Source organism: Saccopteryx leptura, chromosome 3, assembly GCF_036850995.1.
Source record: "Saccopteryx leptura isolate mSacLep1 chromosome 3, mSacLep1_pri_phased_curated, whole genome shotgun sequence".
NCBI classification, from domain to species: Eukaryota; Metazoa; Chordata; class Mammalia; order Chiroptera; family Emballonuridae; genus Saccopteryx; species Saccopteryx leptura.
The window spans coordinates 5,670,954-5,676,444 of record NC_089505.1 but is presented as its reverse complement, the minus strand read 5'-3'; the positions used below and the strand labels follow the sequence as shown (position 1 = coordinate 5,676,444).

General features: G+C 65.9%; 1 long non-coding RNA gene across 1 annotated transcript; it reads left to right on the top strand.

Annotated features, from left to right (window-relative positions):
* Window positions 1–1,572: 1,572 nt before the first annotated feature.
* Window positions 1,573–5,066, top strand: LOC136398666 (uncharacterized). Its single transcript, XR_010750026.1, has 2 exons — window positions 1,573–4,350; window positions 4,549–5,066. It is a non-coding gene; the product is annotated as an uncharacterized lncRNA (long non-coding RNA).
* Window positions 5,067–5,491: the final 425 nt, after the last annotated feature.

The following is a 5,491-nucleotide window of genomic DNA, read 5'->3' as shown; positions in this document are numbered from 1 at the left end:
AGGCAGATGTCCCCTGTCCACCACTGGCACAGATGCCCCCACCGCACAGCGGTGTGGACACTTGGTCCCCACAGAGCTCATAAAATCCTCCAGCAGGAAGCTTGTGCACAGCGATGTCCGGATGGTACCTGGCTCTCTTCAGACACAGAAGGGGCACCGCCCACCCCCAGTCCCAAGGGCTGCCAGCTGCGGTCAGCAGCAGCGCTGATCACCCTAAAGGGCCATTCCCCCACCCCCTTCAGCAGGTCGGATGGGAGGTGAGCAGAGAAGGGGCCTCCCCTGCGTCCACGGCTGGCCGCCCAGGGGCCGGCCCACGGCTCATGCAGAGAAGCTTCCGGGAAAGCGGGTCTCTGAGGGGCTGTTGGTCTTCCCGGAGGCGTCCCCTTGGTGACCTGGGCCGTGAGACCCAGTGAGCAGACCGTGACGCGGTCATTGGACCCACACAGTCAGGGGACACTCTGACCATGTCCACACACTGGGAGGGTTGCCCGTAGCTAATGGCTGTTTATCCTCAAAGTCAGGGTGGGTCGCTGGGCCCAGGGGTGCTCCCCTCCCACCTCCAGAGTCCTGCCTGCCCCGCCCCGCCTCCCCGGAAGCCACCAGCCACCTGGACCCCGTGCAGCTGCTGTGCTGTGTCCAGCTGGTGGAGGGAGTCGGTGGTGGCAGGCAGGCGGTCCGCGTCCCCAGACAGACAGGCAGGGCTGGTGCCACATCCCGCCTGCCCTCCGCCTGGTGGGACCCAGGGGTGCCCCCTCCGCTCGCCCCGACGCCGGGGTGTAGCGTGGCTTGGTTTCCCTGTGGGCCCCTTGGCCCTCTCGGCTGGCGCAGGACCCGCGCGTGCCTACCTGCTGTCCTCGAGGTCTGAGGCACTGACCTGTGCTTTGCTGTCGGGTAGTCCTGTGTGTTCAGCAGGTCACCGTGAGCCCGTTGCCACGCAGCCCTGTCCCGAGACGTCATGGTCCCCGGGCCGTTCTGCCCACGCAGCGCGGAGGGACCGCAGGGCTCGCCACCCACGCTGCCCTCGGGGCTGGGGGCGGAGCTAAGCCAGGGAGGGTGGGGCGGTGCAGGCGCTCGGTCCTTTCGTGAATGGACCCCGCGGGTGGACAGGCCAGCCTGCTCAGTGAAGACCTGCGCGCCCCCGTGTCGCCTCGCGGGACTGGGCAGCACGGCACAACGGTGTCGACGCATCCACGGAGGCTTCACCCCGTGAACAGCCACCGGGCCGGAGCGCTGCGTGGACAGAGGACACGGGGCAGGCCGGCTCATGCGCTGTGGAGCGCATACTTCTCCAGTTCCTGCTAAGAAGCCACCTTCATCTGCGGGCTAGCTGGTGTTGCCAGGCAACAGCGCTATGGGCGGGGCTCCCAGTGGCCTCACCTGTCCGTCTTTCCCTCAGTAAACAGGAATCACTGAGGCAGGCGATGGGCCAGCTCTGGGCAGATCGCAGCTGGCACAGCGCCTAGTGAGGGCCAGGGTCAGCGTGGGCTCCCTGGGCTGCCGGCCAGTGCCTGGCGCAGGAGGTGCCATGTGCCCAGTGGGCGCCCCAGGCCCAGGGCCACGGGGGACACCAGGCCTGTGGCCACAGTGGGAGGCACTTGGTCAGGGCCCTGCAGGCCACGGGCGGGCCCGGCTTCCCCATGACTCTTCAGTCACCCTAAGACCGGTGCCCGCAGTAAAAATGGGGCCCTGGTCTAAGGTCTGCGACTCCTTCCTTGAAGACACTTGGGGACAGGCGCCCAGCAGGTCTGGTTGCCGCGGCACAGAGGTGTCAGTGAGTGGGGTGGGGCAGAAAAGGAGCCGGGGGTGGCAGGACCCGCACGCGCGAGCGTGGGCAGGTACGGGGTGCCCACACGGATGCCCAGCGGGAGCCCCTCGGGACTGGGCAGCCCCTGGCCCCGCAGCTCCCCCGCCGTACTTTCCCGTCACCGCCACCAGAGGGCGCCGGCGGCACGCTGTGGCCTCGGGCCGCTCCTGTCCAGCTCCTGTCCAGCTCCTGTCCAGCTCCTGCCCGGGGACAAAGGCTACCCAGGGGCCGGGGTGGGGCACGCTGGGGGCGGGCCGGGCTGCTCCAGGCCGCGGTTTCTGACCATCTCTGGTGCAGGTCTGAGGCTGCCCTTGCCCCTTGTCATTTCTAACCCAGCCCAACCCTGACCTGAAGGTGGCCAGCACCCAGGGCCACAGGAGGCTGCGGTCAGTGCCCTGTGTCCTTGGCAGGCAGGCACCTGAGGCAGCAGGGACCCCTGGCTGACCCTAGAAACCGCTGCTGGGCTTCCTATTTCTGTCCTTCCTCTGGGCCTGTGGACAGAGACGGGAAATGAGGCCGGGTGTCGGTTAACCACGGGGCAATAATCTCTGGTGGTCAGGGTGGGTGGGGGAGCCATCAGCAAGCAGGGCCTCGGCCACGGTCCCAGACGCCCTCCCGGAGCGGGCTGCCCACGTTCCCACCCGCCCAGGGAAGTGATTGTGGAGCTCCAGTGGGCAGCTGGCAGGCGGAGGGGGCGGCCTCCCCTCTCCCCCGGGGAGGATGGACTCTCCTTTAGACGGTCAGAAATGACCCTCTCTTCCATTTGTGTGGCTCAGGACCAAGGGGTCTGAGGGCAAAACAGACATTTTCCGGGAAACTGGGTCTGAACGAGAAGGGACGGATGGTTTGTGAGGGGGCAGGTCAGGGCGGGCCCCTGCCCCCCCGAGGGGTGGGTGCTGCTCCGTGAGGGGGCTGTGGCCCCGGGTGGGGGTGCACAAGGCAGAGCCCCCCGTGTCTCCTTCATACTGGTCAGGGTGGCTGGAAGGAAGGCCCTCCAGGACTCCTGATAGCTCGGGAAGGTGTAAGCCGACCGCCAGCCCCCCCAGCCTGCGGTCCAGGTTTGGATGGAGGTACTGGACCTGGATTCAGGGACCCCCGAGGGCTAGCCCAGTGCCCACTCCTGGCTGGGGTCTGGGAACCAGGGCTGCTGCTGCAGGCCGCTGCCCGGCTGGGATGTGGGACTTAACAAGGGAACCGGTGGAAGTTTTTTTGGGGGGTGGGTAAGGAAGGGTGCTGTCCTGCAGGACGCCCCCAGCATCACAGCCACGGGCCCAGGGGTGCAGCACGCACCTGGGACGAGTCACCTCGTTTTGTGAACTGTCTCCCACGCCCCGGGGTCTGGGTCACCCCGCCCAGTCGCTCTCTTGAGAGGGACAGGGTCCAGGACAGGGCACCCTTCTCCAGGACAGCCGCTGGCCGTGCGGGCTGCCCTCCCACACCACTGGGTGAGCTGGCAGAGCGGCTGCGGGCATCACCAGAACCCCAGGGGGCTGACTGCCCCCCAGCCCAGCCCCAGGGTGCCCTGTGGTGGCCAGGGACTGTGAGGGGCTCGCTCCTCATGCCACCGGACAGGAGCAGAGTGACCGGTCCCTCTGCATGCTTGCACGGTTACAGGCTTTTGTAAAAATTACCAAACGGAGCCGTTTTTATCCACAAGTGGCCGAGACCCGCTGTCTCCATCTCCTCTTGGTTGTGGGTGGAGCAGGAGCTGCGGGTCAGCTGGCCTCCGGCCCGGGGTCTGGGGGGACACAGTGGGGCCACCTAGGTCAGGTTTGCGGGAGATGCCTCCCAGGTTCCCACACATAGGACCGCAGTGGCTTCCAGGGGGACCTTTGTGGCCGGCCAGCTCACCCTGTCCTGCGGAGACCACATTGCACAGAGGAGGACATGGGGCCGCAGGGCAGTGCAATTTGTCAGGGGACACTGAGCCACCCTGAGGGCCCAACTCTGGTCCTGGACCCTGAGCTCAAACCCAGGACCTTGGCCTGGTGTGTGCCAACGAGAGCTGGCATCGCGGGCTCCGCGGGGGCCCTCCGCCGGGGACAGCTCAGCTGGGGACTGCTCCCTGAGGGTCCCGCAGCCCAACGCCCCCACGACGTGGCCCGCCTGGCCCTTGGGCTCCCGTCAGTGTTCACGGCCGTCACCTTGGAGAAAACGAGGTCTATGAGTCTAAAGTAAACGGCTTGACCTTCAGGGCACGAGCACTGCACACACAGTCACGACAGGAAACACGCTCTAAGGGAGGAGAAAGCCGGGTAGCACGGGCAGGCGACGCTCCCCCACCGGGGCCCCCTGGGGGCGGGGCGGCCACTCTGCACCTGCCGGGCGTGCGCCCCGAAACCCAGGCTCTGCAGCATCTCTGCCGCGTGTTCCTGGCAGGGGGACACGCGGACAATCAGCAGCAAGTTCACGTCACCCCTTTAAAGAGAGAAGTGGCCGCATGCCACTGGAAGGGTTCCAGGGAAGAAGTCGCCCTGCAGCACGCAGCGCCCAGGTGGCTGCAGAGAGGTGGCCACATGGAGCCACCGGGGACGGCACAGAGGAAGGTGCCGGGAAATGGAGGGACAGCTGACCCGAGAACCAGGAGTCCCTGAAGGAGGGGCCGGGAGGAGCTCCCACCAGGGCGCAGGGGACAGCGGTGCCCCCTCGGGGAGGCGTACGGGGACACTGGCTACCAAGAGCGTCCTGCAGCAGGGGGGCGAGCTTGCTGTTCCGTAGGGGACGTGGCCTCTGCGCTCCGACAGGGCCCCCAGGACATCTCCGAGGGCCACCAGGCTCCGGTCACAAAGGAAGTCCCCCTCAGGGCTGGCCCTGTCACTCCAGGACACACCTGGGACAGTCGGAGACCAGCCGTCCCCAGCGAAGGTTTGACCAAACTTGGGAGACGTGAAGACACGAACGAGAGAAGCCAAAGGAGACTTCCCCGCGCGGAGCGCACCTGGGGTCCCTCTGGGGGCAGCACGCAGGCCGGGGACCCTCCCTCCCCTCACTGTCCAGTTGACTTCTTCATGGGGTGACAGGATCCCAGAACGCTAGGAACAAAACAATTAGGTCCTCTAACGACAAGCCATTAAGACAATTGAAACAGCCTGGCCTGTGGTGGCACAGTGGATAGAGCGTGGACCTGGATCAGGGAGGTCACCGGTTCAAACCCTGGGCTCGCCCGGTCCAGGCACAGGTGACAAGCAACAAGCAAGCAAAGCGGCTACAAGTGGATACTTCACATCCCGCCCCATAAATCAATCAATAAAATAAAAATAAATTAAAGAAAAATTACTAGCATGAAAGTCAAGTTAAATGCTCCGGTGAAAAGAACTGTTGGCAAAGAGTTCGCACTTCATGGTTCTCGGCTTGGGGGTCTCCGGGCAGCGCCCGGGGACAGTGGCCGTCTGACAGGGAAAAGTGGCCGAGCTGGCCAGCGACCCCCTCCCCCAGCGCCGGCTCGATTCTGTGGACAGGGCTGGACACGAGCCCCCCACCTTCGCCTGTGAGAAGCAGCGTTGGGTCTGGAATGGAGCACAATACGCTGTGTCCAAATACACTGGCTCCCGAGCGTGACGCGGGCAGCGGCTTGTCGCACACACGGGTCAGTCCCTCACGTGCCCCCGCACCCCTGCACCTGGGCACAGCTGCCGTGTTCCCTGCCCCCCCCACGGCACTGCCCCCCAGGCACCTGATGACCCCTGA